The 13,005-nt window shown below is 41.4% G+C and overlaps 2 protein-coding genes across 5 annotated transcripts in view; one reads left to right on the top strand and one right to left on the bottom strand.

Annotated features, from left to right (window-relative positions):
* Nucleotides 1-13,005, bottom strand: part of macrod1 (mono-ADP ribosylhydrolase 1) — a 156,678-nt gene that overhangs the window by 65,184 nt on the left and 78,489 nt on the right. The gene's annotated exons all lie outside the window — the stretch shown is intronic.
* The window catches only part of flrt1b (fibronectin leucine rich transmembrane protein 1b), a 52,649-nt gene continuing 43,173 nt past the window's right edge, over nucleotides 3,530-13,005 (top strand). Inside the window, exon 1 of one of the 2 annotated variants that reach the window (XM_019869951.1) lies at nucleotides 3,530-3,646. The gene's annotated coding sequence lies outside the window, so the exon portion shown is untranslated. Of the gene's footprint in view, nucleotides 3,647-10,467; nucleotides 10,833-13,005 lie in introns of those variants that run through there. The other variant, XM_019869950.1, reaches the window with a different exon arrangement.

The following is a 13,005-nucleotide window of genomic DNA, read 5'->3' as shown; positions in this document are numbered from 1 at the left end:
TCACAAGGGAGCTTCCTGGTTTGAGTCAACCTATGCCAGGAGGCCTCCTGCCAGTTGTGCATGACGCATCGGACTAGCTAGTTCAAAAGACAAAATCCCACAACTGTCTGCATTCATCAAGATTACTCCCTTCTTTATCATGTTCACCATCCCCCGACGCCTCATTAATTTTATTAACACTTCATTTTTTCACGCATCATGCTCAAGCGCTCTAATTTGCAGCTCGATTTGGTGGGAATGGACTGAATTTATTGTGACTGCGTGACAATACTCTATTTCAGGTCCAGTCTCGTCTGGAGCAGCCAGATCCAATGAAGCACAGCTCAATGTCATGTAAAGCATAAAGCCTCTCTATTTAGTGCACCATTCATCTCCTGATGACTAGCAAATGTAGGTGTACACACTTTTCCACAGGACGCTGAGACGAGAGGCGTTTTTTTTTTTTGTGTGCGTTTTTTGTGTGTGACAACATTAATGCAAAAGAATGTGAATTAACTGTAAATTTGTCATTATTGAGGTAAAATAAATAAAAATAAATAAAAAACGTGAATGAACAGTACATTTTGACAAATTAGGGTTCAATAAAAATGTCATTTGTCACATTGGTTGATAAATGAGGCATTTCACCGAATCGGTTTATTTGCTTGTCTTAAATCAAACTAAGATCATATTTTCTTTTTGTCTTTTTTCAACTCACAATCTGGTAATACACACATTGAACTACTAAAATGTGTTTGGGCCCATCTCAGGCACTTTTCATTGTCATTGTTGTATTGTGCTGAAACTCCTCACTTGAGTCACAAGACTAAAAATAACAGGAGTGTGTTTTTGGCATAAAATTAGCAAATAAATGCAACAAATCTACATGGCCTTTGGGCCATGTTGACACTCAATACATTATCGTGATTCAACCAAAAATGTATGTTCCAAGTAAATAATATGGGAAAAAATATGAATGGGCAGGGATTTTTTTTTGATTGAAATACATATACATAAAAATAAATGAGTGAACTTACTTTTGGCAATGCAACTTGACGAAAGTGTAAAGTTAAACTAAACCCATTTATTCATTTAAGAAAATAAACTTCAAGTATAATTGGGATAAGAAGAAACACAATTACAAAAAAAAAATACAATATTTCAAAAGGACTTTAAATATTGCATTACATGGCAATGTTGAAAGCTCTTGCATGAGCCTGATAATGATCCTGATCATTTGAATCAGGCATGTTGGAGGAGGGAAACATGCATTGAAAACATGCAGGACAGCGGCCCTCGAGGACTGCAGTTGCCCACCCTGCACTCACGTGAGCTTTTGTAAACATCGCATTAATTCCCATTAAATCCCATGTAACATTTCCTACTTTTACAATCAACACGCTCCATAAGAAACGTTTAAATATGTCTGTGGAATTACGTTTGATTGATTCCTCACCAAATTTGTCCAACAATGCCAGAGTAAGGAAAGAAACCACCCCTAAACAAAAAAATAATCAACATTGTATTTGAGTTCCTTCTCAAATGTATTTCTCAAAGCTTCGAAGCTTTATGAACGGCAATGTTGCCATGAGTGTCTAAGTCTGCAATCTCACAGTAAATCACGTGCCTTGATTCTGCAGCCTACACTTAGCTTGTAATTAGCAGAAAACCTAAAAGCATCATTGCGGTGACATGATGAAGCAACAATTACCTTCTAGTCAAAGTGGTGTGGATGGGAGAAGAATTTCCCACATAGTTGAATGCTGGCTACCGTTAGGGATTCTCTCATGTCATTTTTCTGACACCCACCGCCATTGAGCAATTAGAAACGTATCCGAGGTGAAGAGCTTTCAAGGACAAACAGCCTGAGGATTATTGGCATTTGTCTGGGACCCGGCAATGTGCAACATGCAGTCGTCTCACAAAAGAAAATCTGGAGATATGTGAAGTGCCAACTGAAGAGGAGGCGATGATGAAAAGATCGGAGCAGATTTTCCTCAATCAAAGCCAGAATCAATCTTTATGGCGTATTTGCAGTCATCAAATTCAGACGCAGCATTGAGCAATTCGGATGTGTTTCACGAAAGACAAACACACAATGATCGCAATATCATATGCTAAAAATGCCAACTTTAGTGTGACATCAGCTTTACAGTTGATCTTATTTCCTTGGAAAATCAACAATCAACTAATAGACTTCTACAAACAGTCTTTTATATTCACTCTCATGGATATATTCATTTCAAATATATTTACCCCAATTCAACTTTAAATGCTGGAGCAAATACCATGACTGATGCCACGTTCTTCTTCTTTCTACAACAAATTAGCTGAGAATGAACAGCACCTCTGCTGGTTACAGGAAAGTATTGCACTCTGTTGTGCTGAATCAGTTATCAGTTGTACACAATTGAATGATTTCTGAACTTGAAATTAAAATTGAAACTCGTCAATCAATCTGATCATCCAGTGTTTCTCAATGTGTGGTACGAGACCCAAAAGGGTGCGCAGGTTCTTTCTGGTGCTGAGTGAAAGAATCCGTGACCTAAATCCAGATGCAGTTTATTACATTGACATAAAAACTGTGGTGAAAAATGGTAAACTACATGAAAGGGTCAAGATATTAAAATGTTATATCCGAAAATATGTATATTGTTAAAGGTACAGTGTGTAAAATGCAATTGCCATCTAATGGTGAACGAATAGAATGAAATGACCTCAGCTCGAAGTGTGTGCATTTTGAAGCAGGCACACTACGGTGCCTCAGAGAGACCAAACTTCGCAAGCCTACCTCCGATTTCTTAAGCAGAGGTGCCAGCAAAGTAAGTAACATTATTTCTACACATTGTGCCTTTAAAATACTGTAATATCCTACCATCATTATATTACAAAGTACATACATTTTTTTAATTAGATTTTACTGGATTAGGCATTCATGTCCAGCATTACCAGATTTTCTGTCATTGTTTCATTTCCCAGATATTGCACTCTTTTTAAAATGATGACTTTCAATCATCAATGGCCACTTGTGGAGACACAAAAGCATCTGAGGCAGAATCTGCCTGCAGGTCCAGTAGGCGAACACAAAGACACCAAAGCGGGTCACTATTGCAGGACACGCATACACTACATTCAAATGCATGCTACACAATGTGAGTGGGTAACCATGGCGACACTCAAGCCCTCAGGTTGAGGTTACTGAAACCTAGTTAATTAGACAGAGGGTGTAATGCCAATACTCTTGAGGTGGGGAAGTGTTACAGCATCTGTTTAAATCCAGGTGTAGCTTCGTGTAGACACAACAAACCGAATAGTAACATGCAAGTGCTACACTTAAACAGTTTTTCTTCTTGAGCAGTATTATGAAACTAATCGGGATAGCTTAAGGTGCTGCGGCTAAATAAAACGTGCTGCCAAGGCACGCCAATTATCGCATCAGGGTGATAAGTTATACAAGTACATCTGGCGGGGGAGAGGGAGCGAGTGGGGGAGGAGAGGTGTCAGGGGATGGGGCGGGGTGGGGTGAGTGGGAGAAGTCGAGCGAGCCAGTGCGCGAACTGGGAGAGAGATGAAATGAAAGTGAGTAGAAAGTGGAGAGAGGAAGACGCAGGACTAAATCTGCCTGGAACATAAAACAACAAGATGGAGTGTATTTCTTTCTCGGGAGGTAAGTAATCTCCATGAGGTGGGTGGGGAGGGGTGAGGGGGTGTTGTGCAGAAGAAGAGGAATGAAGGGATGAGGGCTGGAGGGCTTGAGAGATTGATGCTTCAGTGCAAGACACAAGCTAAATACCTTAAACACGGTAGGGCGCAGGAGGAAGTTGTTGATTTGACAAAGAGCATGTAAGAGGACAAAGCACTCATTTTAGGCTTGGCTCCCAATAATGTGTGTGCGATTGTGTGTGTGTGTGTGTGTGTGTGTGTGTGTGTGTGTGTGTGTTAGAATAGCGGATGAAATTAGGAATAATGATGATGATTCTAGATTCTTTAGAAAAGGCTCCAATCTCCTTAGTACAAAGCTTTCCCAAAGCAGCGTTTTCTCTTTGCGATTGTGCAGTCCTTCGCCTTATTTTTCTCACTCTGCCTCTGTCTTATTCCCAAAGCCCCACTGCAACTTGTTTGTGTATTCCTATTTCTTCCTGCTGCTTCGCGCTCGCCCCATGACGCCGTGACCAAACCACCTTTATACTTTTGGCCATGTTTCCTTTTGAGGTATCATTGACATGACAATGTCAATCAATAATGTGACAGTTTCCGAATGGGAGAAAAGGGAGAACGGATCAAACACTTTTACTAAGGTTAATTAGGAGCAACAGTGTCACAGGACTGACTTCTTTTTTTGCACTGAGTAGGGGAAAATCAACGAATGTAAGTGTGAAAATTATGACCGTGCATCAACTGACTACTGCTGTTAATTTATTGCTAAGGACGGCTAAAAGTCTGACTGAGGCGGTCACAGTAAATGCATTTTCGTGGTGTGCATTATTTTGATAATTCCGCTTTCATAAACCTGCGTGTTCTATTGGATTGCCGGCCATTATGCGAGGAGGTAGGATTGCTTATATTGCTTTAAATATCCCGAAGCAGTTTAGTGCAACTCTACACAGTTGTAAATAATTGATTTGGATGTTGTTGCCTTCGAAATGAAGCATGTTGACATACTTTGCAGTTGGTGCATATAGGCTCCAAGTCTTTATGGTCAAAAGGCATTTGCTACTTGATGACCACAAACTAACGTATGCACTGAGTTGACTAAACATCTGTCTGCGGTGGATGTTCACCAGGTTAATGCAGTTTCTTGGTCAATATTGACCGGGAAGCTGGCCTCTTCGGTTCTAAACTCAACGCAAACACAGGATTGACGAGCAAAAATTCCAAACACATTGTTTTGTCGTGATTTGTTTTTGTGGCCATGCTTGAAACTCAAAACATTATAATCTCAAATTGAATATTACCTCATTGAATTGAACGTAGGTAAGTGCTATTAATCAATTCCAGTCTTCCGAAAAATAACCGTCAATTTTTTTTAAGGGAAACTGCGCTATAAAATATTGTACATTATAAAAACGTGTAGTAATTACAATTACGTGAAAATAAAAAAATCTATACAGTTTGTGCAACATTATTAACTCATTGTGATTGTGCTGCTCCTTCTTATGTGTGCACCTTGGCCACCTGTGGACAGTATAACACAGACATTCAGATATACATGAGATGGAGGAGATTACTCCTCAATGAGCTGCAATAAAATGAGTTGTTTGTTGCACAGGATAAAGGATAAATGCCTGTGATTATTGATTTATTGCCTCTTTATTGATTCCACCTTTTGTGTTGAAATGTTTGTTGCTTAAAGGGTTAAAATACAGCTTCACCGATGCTTTTCAACCTTAACTTGATTTGGATTTAAGACATTTTGTCTTTGTCCATGTCCAGTTGTATGTCAGAAGGCCACCAAGGTACACAAAGTACGAATCATGTCAATTTTGGGAAGACATTGTTCGCATGACTCAATCAGCAGATGAAAAAAGGCAGAATTCCTCGAGCAAAAGTGAAAACTCGTTAGTCAACCGTCTGTTCTTTGGGTCAGTGAGAATTATGTAAAACACAAGGGACACAGAGATGCGACGCTATCATTTGCATTCTGGAGTGGATAGAATATATTTAGCATGACACAAATGAAACAAAGAAAATAAATACTGTACTCCAAACCAAAGTGAAAACATAATTGTGCCATCATTTCCTTTGTAAATTATAAAAAGCTACTTTCTCATACAGGTAAATAGCTTCTTCCTGAGCATACATGCCACCACTGGCTGATTCGTTTATGGATAGTCCTTTTAAATTAAAAAAAGCAACAAGGAACAAACGGCGAGCAAAAAATACATCTTCGCAATTTTAATGCTTGGCCGGGGAAATTAAAACAGATCACAGAGATAGTTACACAATCAATTAGCATCACAGAGTCAATACTGCAACAACTTAGCCCTTGACACTGAATCATGTGTTTTTTATCGTGTGTTTTATCTAGAACAGGGGTGTCAAAAAAATGTTTTTGTCGCGGGCCACTTTGGAGTTACGTTTTCCCTCGGAGGGCCGTTAAGACAGTGAAACCGAAATAATGTTTAATCATCACATCGCATTATTACTTGTACATAAAAAATAAAAAAAAATGATGACTCACTAGTTTTGATATCAGTCAGGTATTTGTTCAATTATTGCTTAAGTGAGTGTAAAGAGCGTAACAGGATTATTGCAAACTGTCACCGTTAGTTATTACGTATGACAATTTGAGAGTTCGGAACAGATTTAAGCAAGGATCATGGAAGTTGACACATGATTTGCTTTGGCGGGCCCCATGAAATGATGTGGCGGGCCGGATCTGGCCCTTGGGCCTTGACTTTGACACCAGTAATCTAGAATTTCGGGGATTGTGGCACAACCGTGTTTTAACCCAGTTTTACTTAAGAAAATAATTGCCTTACCAGGGCCATTAAGTTGACACCGTGAGGGATATCGAGACCATAATTTACAGCAACAGTGGCCGCACTAATAGTTCCTGTAGGAATATGACTGCCATATTTTTCATTAGGGGAAGTGCGAAAGCAAATGAAAGAACCAAACTCGATTTCAAATGGCAATTAACAGCACCGTTTAATGTTTGATTCTTAATGGCGGGCCGGGACATAAAAACATGAAGTACTACTAACGCACGGCAGTTAAGTCCGTGAATGAGATCACCTTATCAACATGACACAGCAACATTCCTTCATGGAAGAAACATTTTAGGACTGCCCACACAAACACGACAATGGATATTTGAACACAAACGAGTGAGTAACACATGTAGACAGAAAAGATGTCCTTTAATTTGTTTTGTTTTTGAACAGAACAAAACATCTCACGTATACAAGAAGCCAAACAACAGCGCAAATGCATTCATAAACCTAAAATGATCCTGCATCAAAAAAGCAACAACAAAACAAGCTCACATGTTCTGCTCAGTGGGAATGAGAAAATGGATTCAATCCCACCTTCATCTCACATTTATATATCACGGCATATGACTTTTGCTTCGCTCATGGTAAAATTACATCTCTCCACAGTCCTAATAAAACAAACGTCTTTCTTTATACTGCGCTTTCACAATACTGTAATAGCAGAAGCTTTAACAAAGCGCTTTCCAGAAGATTCAACAAAGTATGGCTGGATGCATAACAGTAATGCAACAGAACACAATGTAGAGGAGGACGAAGGAACAGTACAATGTTCTGAAAGCATCATGAAAGAAAGAGGAGAAGCAATTGTGACTGAGACGTCTTTGGAAATGTAGTTCTCATATGTCTGAAGTGGGCATTCCTCGACAACTTGCTATCAATTTTTACTCCGAAGAATATATATTCTTTTACACTTTCTCATTGTACACTATCAGTACATATTATAACTTCTGGGTTACTTTTATTGATACTGAACGTCAACATTTTTATTTTATTTACATTGAGAATGACTTTAACCCTTTCATGCACCCTGTAACCTGATGACGTGATAAGCTGTCCACTGTAATAACCGCTGTCCCTGAAAGGGTTAAGCTCCATCAGTTTTTATGATCGAGTTCTTGATTTACTGTACTCAATATTGTATATAATATTTAACATATAAATACTTATAATTGCCAATATGGTAGAATATATTTGTGTCATTTGCAAAAAATATGAATTTTAATAATTTATATTAGGGCTGAAGCGGGTCCTCGAGTTATTCGGGTATCTCCGTTAAAAAAAAAAAAAAAAAAGAAAACGCTTTAGTACCTGCTTATTTATGTGTACTCTGTTAACCGCAACTTTTTTGAGTAAGAGTGAGTGATTTATGGGATGAAAATCCTTTTTTGATTTGTTTTGTTTTGTTTGTTTGGATTTTTTTGGTCAATAAATATTCCGATTGAAAGTTCGATTTTTACCAGCGCATTTGTTATGTGTTCAACTGCTTCAATCAGAGGCACTGATGTGGTCCTTTTTGTTCTGAAACCACTGGGCTTCAGTTCCGATATCGAATATCACAACACTCTTAGGCATGTATTCTTTATCCTCTGCAAGAAATGTCTAATGTTACAGTACTGTATCTTAGGGAGTCGCATGTATGAGATTTCTTTTTTTTTTGCTTTGTTTGTTGATTGGTTGACTTTCTCTTCACAAGTGATATTCAGGAGAAACTTTGCAATTGCCCCACCAGCTATTATGCCTTTTTGATAATGACTTTCTTGAAGCTCCTAATTAGCTAAAATGGTCTAATGGATAGAAGTTTACGCACCACCTGTTGCTAAGACATGTGTTTGAGAGAAAACTCATTTTTACAGGAACGGAGATTTTATTTCCCACTCTGTGACAAAAACTGTTTTTAACATGAAGAAATTACTATTTGGTAGTCTTGCTGAGCCAGTCAAAGCACCAGAGGGTGCTGGTGATGAGTCTGCACCCTGGCCGAGCCCCGAGGGGCCCATTCAAGCCTCTACGGTTGCTCTGAGGTATGCCCATTAAAATGTTTATTTTTAACTTGGCATGGGAGCGAATGTTCATCACACCCTGCTCTAGCGAGAGGGGTATTGTTGTGTACAGTAGACAGCTCCCAAAGGGGCAAAATGTGCTTTTGTGGAGGCTCAAAGGCGCACACTTGTGTGTCTTTGCAGCAGTTAAAAATCATCAAGATCCCATTCTGAATGAACGAATAACAAGTGATCCACGGATGACTTCCCCACTGCAGCACAGTGTCAGCGAGTGCATATGTGTTTTTATTAAGTCTTCGATTGTTTTTGGCAAGCGTGACACATTGCAGTTCCATATGACTTCAAACCAACTGTCAAAGGAGGCTCCAAACTGGCTGCATGTCAATCCTAAAATCAGGCATTTCGTGTGTGTGTGTGTGTGTGTGTGTGTGTGTGTGTGTGTGTATGTGTGTGTGTGTGTGCGTGCGTGTCTGTGTGTGTACCTGTCAGACTAACACTCAGTGAGATGTTGTACTCACTGGACCATTGCGACCTGCTGAACCTGTAACCGAGCTCATAGAGCCCAGTAAAAGTAGTGTGACAGGCAGCATGCGCACACACACACACACACACACACACACACACGCACGCACGCACGCACGCACGCACGCACGCACGCACGCACGCACGCACGCACGCACGCACGCACGCACGCACGCACGCACGCACGCACGCACGCACGCACGCACGCACGCACGCACGCACGCACGCACACACACATGAAACCGAATACACGCATATTGAACACACTATATAATCACACAAAGGCACACATACACACTCTAGACACAGAGACACGTGCACACTACACGTACACACACAATGTATGCAAACCCCAACAATCCCCCGTTCATTACGTTCCAGACCCAACTGTGATAGGTGAAAAGCCGCAATATAAAAACATAAAATTTGTGTTCATTATTTTAGCCTTCAATTCCCCACCTCCCCCAACCCACCCGCACACATATTGAAATACACTCAAACAGTCTTTTTATACGCATGAACACATTTGAACACAAAAAGTGTATGTTAAACAGAAAAATACACAATATAGCATGGGCTATTTTATACTCTATAAATACAGTTGAGTTGAGTTGAGACATAAAGGATATGCATCTAGACATAGGCGTCCATTGTACACACACACACACACACAAACACCAGGTGTGCGCAAAGTTCCGAATTTTGTGATTCAATTCAATTCAATGGTCGAATTTGAATTTGACTCCACCACCAGGATGCATTACAGGAAGTCAGAAACACATTCTCATCACATATCAGCTGCAAACAAAATGTCCAAAATGTTTGAGCAGCCATTTTCAAGACTTTGATAAGGGAAGGTTGTGGGAAATGAAGTGCTAAACTTCCATCATACAACGATCAGCATTTGTACAATTTGAATTTTCTTGTGACGATAAGCAGTTCAGATAATGGATGGGTGAACGATTTATCTGACTTGGCCTTTAATGTGAATAAAACAGCAAAACAATTAGACTATTCTTAAAAAACAATGATGCTACACTTTACTCTTTACGCTCAGTATTGTGTGCATAAATTCCTTACAGTAATATTTGTATGAAATTGTTGTTTTAGATATGCTTATAGACTGCAAAGTCTCATTGTGAAATACACTGATTTTGCATCATGAAGTTCTTTGAATTTCAATTTATACTTCCTGCAATTGGAATCTCAAATGCAATTCTTCCTGCATTGCCACCTCCAGCCGAATTCAATAATTGAATTTAGGGATCATTCTATTCAATTCTTAATTTCGTACACCTCTGACTCATACTCGTAGACACACACACACACACACACACACACACACACACACACACACACACACACACACACACACACACACAAACGCACAAGCATTGATGCACGACTCGCGCACACGCATCGACACACGTCTATTCATAATACACGCCCGCGTATTTAGACGAGCGCGCTCGCAAACGGACACGCGCGCTCTCGCCCGGTCCCAGACGAGTGAGGGGGAGCAGACAACAAAGTGCGCTGAAGGTGACCAAAGTTGCTCCTGAACGATTCAGGTTTAGGTTCCGGTTCAGAAGTACTACGTGTCGAGAAGCTTCAGAAGCCGGTGGAGAAAATCAGACTTTTTAGGCGCACGCACGGCGATATTTTGCGCTCAGGGAGGGACACTGCGCCCTTTGACGAGGAAGAGGCGAAGGAGGAGGAGGAGGAGGAGAGCAGGCTGCACTGTGGTGTGCGCGATGACGAGACGCTGTTGTGGACTTGCGGGGCAGCCAAGTGGACTCGACTGGACCGCGGCTGTGAAAACACTTCCTCCGAGGTGAGTGCGTCTCTCTGCTCTCGCTTTAGCGCAGTTGCGACGTCGTGCGGCTTTAAGGTGAGAGTGACAAATGGTGCGCATCGCATCGCGCAGCTGCACGAGCTGCGATCGGAGGAGGGGAGTAAAGTCGCTCATCGGCATTTGCCGGAGCCGATTGAACGTGTGCTAAGTTTGGGGATGCTTTTGACACGGGAAGCCCAGGGGGAGCCACAAAGTGAAGGGGAAAACGTGGGGGCGAAGGTAGGATGCGTGTCGGCTTAATGGAGCTTCCGATGGCAAGGCTGCTCTTTTTGGAAGCTTTTATTCCTCTTTTATTGTCAGACAACTGATGTTAAACGAGAAAAACGTGCATTTGATCACACCTGCTTTTATATAGACAAGGTTGGCGGGGAGGAAAAAGAGACAGTTGGGAAGATTAAAGTGAGAGATAATACTTTGAGGGATTGCGTGGGCTTTTTTCCCTCTCATCCGCGCTGCTGCTCATGTGACACAAATCGTGTGTTCGTTGTGTGTGTGTGTGTGTGTGTGTGTGTGTGTGTGTGTGTGTGTGTGTGTGTGTGTGTGTCTGCGTTCCCCAACGGACATGCCCTTATATTCCACTTGCAGCACCTGCAACCTCCCTTTCTCTCTCTCTCTCTCTCTCTCTCTCTCTCGCTCTCTCTCTCTCGCTCTCTCTCACACACACACACGCACACGCACACACACACAAGCACGTGCGCGCACACACACACGTACACACACACGCGCACACACTCACGCACGCGCGCACACACACACACACACACACACACACACACCGCTCAACTCTTTTGAGGCTGTAAACACACGCTCATATACTCATATGTACAAGCAGAGGATTAACAGTCATCGCGGGCAATAGTGTGAGACTCCAGATGAGAATGAGATTCTCCCCACCAAAGCTGCACAGGACACTGGATTAACGAAGAAAGGCAGAGTGAAATGGATGGGTGGTTGTGTGATGGACTGATAAAAAGAAAGCTAAAGAGTGATAGGCCAGATGAGTTGGGTGAGGTTGCGAGGGAGAAAGCAGCACGGAACACGAGATTAAAGTGTAATGTCCGAGTGAGGGAGGGAGAGCGGGGGAATCCAGGGCAAGTGGTGCGGTGGAGGGAATGTGGTGAGAATGAAGAAGAGGAGAAGGCAGCAAACGCTCTTCCTCCATGCCTTCCCTCCTCGCCTCCATCCCCCTTTTTGATCTCCTCTTATTCAGACCCAGCAGCAAAAGAGCACTGCTTACATAACGCCCCATTCCGAACACAATTAACCAAAAGGAGATGCACAATGGGCACCTCAGACATTGCTGAATTAGGAAAAGAAAAACAGCATTCAGCTGAAATTGTCAGGCAAGCAGGCATCAGTTGTGCCTCAAACCTCCCGTACACATTTTTTTAAATGACTAAGAGTCCTTCAACATTGTTCACCAAGACACCCTGGCTATTAAACACATAGAGAGGATGGTTCCTGGTGTGTATGCATGTGTGTGGTTCTTAACTGTCCGCCAAAGAATTAGTTCTAACAGATTAGGCCGTTAAACAGCCTTTGCCCTATTGCACTGTTGAATTAGCCGGAGCAATTAGGTTGCCGAGGGGATATATGAGGTCAATGTCTGACTAATAAAAAAGAGGTCTGAGAGAAAATTGTCATGAAAGCAAAGCCCGATTCAGCAATTCAGAAAATAGGGCCACAAAAGCAGCATACACAATATTGGAGTCATGTGTAAATTCTGGACCAGGGGCCGTACATGAGGTGTGTCAGTGAAGTTCCAGGACTGGTGTCATAAAAGCTATATTTCAAACCCAAATCACAAACTACGAGTTTGTAGGCTAGAAGTAGGCTTTCCAAAATCAGGATTTTGGAGCCAATCACCGACCAGTGAGTTTAAAAATATATTTATATAACCGATTGCCTTTCTGGACCAAGCCATGCAATCTATTTCAACAACTTGCTTATTTACTCTCGAGTCAACCCCCACTCTTCACAGGGGATTGGGACCTGCCCGGCTGACGAATAGCCAAAGATTTGCGTATTATTGACACCCATTGAAATGCATTTTGAAAAAAGTAAAATAACTTAATCTTAAAAATTCTCCCAAAACTATTGATAAACATCCAATACACAAAACTTGGCTGAAAAACCTGCCCCGAAACCCCCA

Source organism: Hippocampus comes, unplaced genomic scaffold (genome assembly GCF_001891065.2).
Source record: "Hippocampus comes isolate QL1 unplaced genomic scaffold, H_comes_QL1_v1.1 scaffold9, whole genome shotgun sequence".
NCBI lineage: Eukaryota > Metazoa > Chordata > Actinopteri > Syngnathiformes > Syngnathidae > Hippocampus > Hippocampus comes.
Note: the sequence above shows the minus strand (reverse complement) of the source record. Positions and strands in the feature narration are given on the sequence as shown.